Source organism: Empidonax traillii, unplaced genomic scaffold (assembly GCF_003031625.1).
Source record: "Empidonax traillii isolate 1590-97213 ecotype Southwest subspecies unplaced genomic scaffold, ASM303162v1 scaffold570:size522666, whole genome shotgun sequence".
Taxonomy (NCBI): Eukaryota; Metazoa; Chordata; class Aves; order Passeriformes; family Tyrannidae; genus Empidonax; species Empidonax traillii.
This window is the reverse complement of record NW_020955763.1, coordinates 266,466-269,819: the sequence shown is the minus strand read 5'-3', so window position 1 is coordinate 269,819 and position 3,354 is coordinate 266,466. Positions and strand designations below refer to the sequence as shown.

The following is a 3,354-nucleotide window of genomic DNA, read 5'->3' as shown; positions in this document are numbered from 1 at the left end:
CAGACCATGTGCAAACTCCATTGGTGTTATCAGACACTCAAAAAAGCCATCCCCCAAGTTCCTCATTAAATGGCAAAGTGTACTTGTGTGTGAGGTGGTGGTAACACATTAACCAACCCCAAATTTCCTTCTTTTTCACTCTGGCATCTGGATTTCAAATGGAGTTCCCTTGTTCTGGCAATGAGCAGTACCAGGGAGAACGTGTGTAGGCCAGGAAGGGTGTGTGTACACGGGGTGCAGCTTCACAAGGGCATCAGCTAAACTTGGGATAACGGGGCTTTTGGCAATGAGCAACACAAGTACAGCCTCTGACAAACTCTCTGAGCTAAATGGACAACAGTCTTGCCACATCCACAAGAAGTGCCCATTTGACACATGAAGCAGAGCTGTGAGATGTCAGAGGAGCTCTGGAGATGAACTTTCTATGTGGGCAGAAATGCAAATTTTCACCCAGAATAAACTGAAGCTCTTGACATGAGTCTGAACAGCACCAATCCTTCTGGACTTCAGGGTAGAACCATCCTAACTGCTCAGAAAAACAGTTCTGCACTGAGTTACACGAAGTGGACAAGATTTGATTCAGGAGTGGTTTGGGTTTTTAGAGGTGTTGGCTCTATCTGTCCCCCTCCTTCTGTAGCTACCCATTGAGGAAGCTTCTTGTGAAAACAGCCACGTTTCTGAAGAGGATAAATCTGCCTGGTTTTCACTTGGTCCAGTAAAACACAGACTTATGTAAAACATGTGAACCAATCAAAAGAACGATTTCCTGAAACTACCAGTAACGTGAAGAGAACCAGTGGCTGCTAAATAATGAAGTTTCTGCTTTCTGTGACTGAAAACAAACAAACAAACAAATCTCTATTTTGAACTATTAGTTTGAAATAACTGATTCAGACAAGGTGGGTGTATACACTGTGCCAAGTTCTGAGAGCATCAAAACCAGAACAAACTGTCTTTGTACTAACAATAACAACTAGATCAATTCCCATGGAGAGAAAAGTTCCCCCAAGGCAGCCTTGAGTATCTTTTCTGTTTTGTCTGTAACCTGAAGAGCTGTGGGGTGTTGGGTGGTGGGGAGCCCTGTCTGTGGCCAGCCCCTGTGTGCACTGCAGGTGATTCCCACCACCCAGGACACTGCTCCACAAAGCCAGCATGGCAGCCTGTCATCCAGGAACCAGCACAAAATGCTGCTTTTCTTGGGATGCCACAATGACTGAAATTCGGTGTTTCTAAATGAAAAGGCCTTTCCTCTTTTGCAATATTTGTCAGAATATCAGGCTGTGCTCCTCCAGATTTACTGTAGTGGAAGCACATCCTCAGGAAAGAGCAGCATTGAAGAAACTGGTGCCAAGATTGATATGTGTCAGTGTGTTGAACAAGTCCTGCACCACTCACCACCCAGACTGCTGGAGAACTGTCAGCACCTGTGGGGGACAACACCCAGCAAAGTGCTTAATTCTTATTTTACTGGCTTTACTTCAGCTGTTTAATGCTCCTGACAGTGCACCACATACCTGCTAAGGAGGGTTATGGCACTGCAATGCCCTTCTGGACAGTGACTGTGGTAGTACAGCAATTCCTAAAGCTTTAAGAAGGGAACTATTCACACCTCATTCAGCTGCTGGAGCCTCAGCCTTTACCTGCTGCTACTCATGTTTTCTACCAAAGTTAGCAGGACTCGCCACTGCTCCTGACATCAGCAGTACCACGTCAGTACATCCCAAGCCTCAACTAGAATGTCCTGTCCCAGCCTACCAGCAGAAACTCGCTGTCACAGAGCTCCCAGCCTCAGCAAAGCTGTAGGATCAGGTCCTCAGGTAAGTAATGGGTTAAAGAATAAGAGCTCTGATAATGGAGAGAAGTTCACTGAAAAAAAAATTGAAGTGGTTTCAGCTGATTTTAATCCACTGAGGGCACAGTGGTGTTCTTTTAGATTGAAGGTGCAAGGGAGGGAATCAATCTTCCAAGCAGCAGAGACAAATCAGTTGAGATCGTTTCAGAGTGAAGCCAGTGCACGGTGACAGCCAGCAGTGTGAGAGGGCACAAGACTCCTGCACTTCCCTGAGTGCTACACAGGGTGGGGGAATCACACGCTCCAGAACAACCTGGATTCACTTGCCTTTAGACTCACAGCCACAGCTCCAGGCTCAGGAGAAGCCAAAGGGTGCTCCTTTCTGGCCACGCAGCAATCCCAGCTTGCCCTGCCTTGGGATTAACACCTCGCCCCACACTTCATTTCTGCCCGTATCTCTCATGCATTATCCTTAACAAGCTACATTGCTAAAATCCCATGGCTTTGGCGGTGCTGGCAGTTTTAGGAAAAACACAGGCTGCTCGTTCTTTTTGCTTAACACTCCTGTCATCTTCCTCCCCACAACTCCACCCTCCTCTCTGCACGTCCTGAGCTCCTCTTTTGCACAACTTTGCTACCAAAGCAGCTCCCTGTTTCACAGCCTGTGCAAATGCAATACCTGTGATTCTTCCCCCAGACCTGTGTACCTTTGTGTGACTGCCTACATTTACAGTTGTGAGATGGGAAATAAACAAGCTACCAACTTCAGTCTTGTCTAATTCTGTAATCCTCCCATGAAACTCTACTGAGTCTACAGCATCAGCCTTTTTATCTGCCATAATCACGTGTAACAGCATTCTGCTCAGAAGTTCCTGCTATCTTTCCACACCTGCTTCTTCCTCTTTTCTCACAAGCAGCAGCCTGCCAACCCATGACTTGGGCTTGATGGTAATTTGTGGCTTTTTTTCTTTAACCTCCAGCAACCTGCAACAATATGCTTGCTGTCCAAATCCCACCATCCAGACAAACCTTACCCCAGCTACGCCACATGAGCATTTGTGAGCTGGGAAGTTCACGTGATTACAGTTCTTACAAGGCTGCAAAAGCAAAACTGAGGGAAGGTGTGATCCTCTCCCTCTTTCTGAAGCATCAATTTGTCCATGTGTTACACCTTGCTTGCCCAGGAAAGAAAAAGCTATTGTAAAACACTATAAAGGAGATAATTATAATCCAAAAATGCAGGTCCAGCTGCAGTAATTCAAGCTGACAGCTGAGCTGTTCAGTGCTAAATTATCAAGTTTTTGTTGGAAATGTCTTTTAGTCCACCAGCAAGGACTACAGCTGTGGGTAGCTATGGGTTACTTGTACCCACAGAGTGTCCCTGGTGGTGCAGTGGCTAAACCACAGCGTTATCAACGCTGAGATCTGGGTTCGAATCCCGGTTAGGACACTCCCCGGGCAGATGGAGCTCGCTAGCCCTGTAAGGCAATCCATCTACGTCCTGAGGACCTCGCTGCCACCGTCCAAGCGTGCTTGGCCCCGGCAGATGAACCTCAGGATTA

At 46.9% G+C, this 3,354-nt stretch overlaps 1 long non-coding RNA gene across 1 annotated transcript; it reads left to right on the top strand.

Moving 5' to 3' along the window:
- Positions 1 to 1,187: 1,187 nt before the first annotated feature.
- Positions 1,188 to 2,558, top strand: LOC114064688. Its single transcript, XR_003572796.1, has 2 exons — positions 1,188 to 1,667; positions 1,726 to 2,558. It is a non-coding gene; the product is annotated as an uncharacterized LOC114064688 (long non-coding RNA).
- The last annotated feature ends 796 nt before the right edge of the window (positions 2,559 to 3,354 follow it).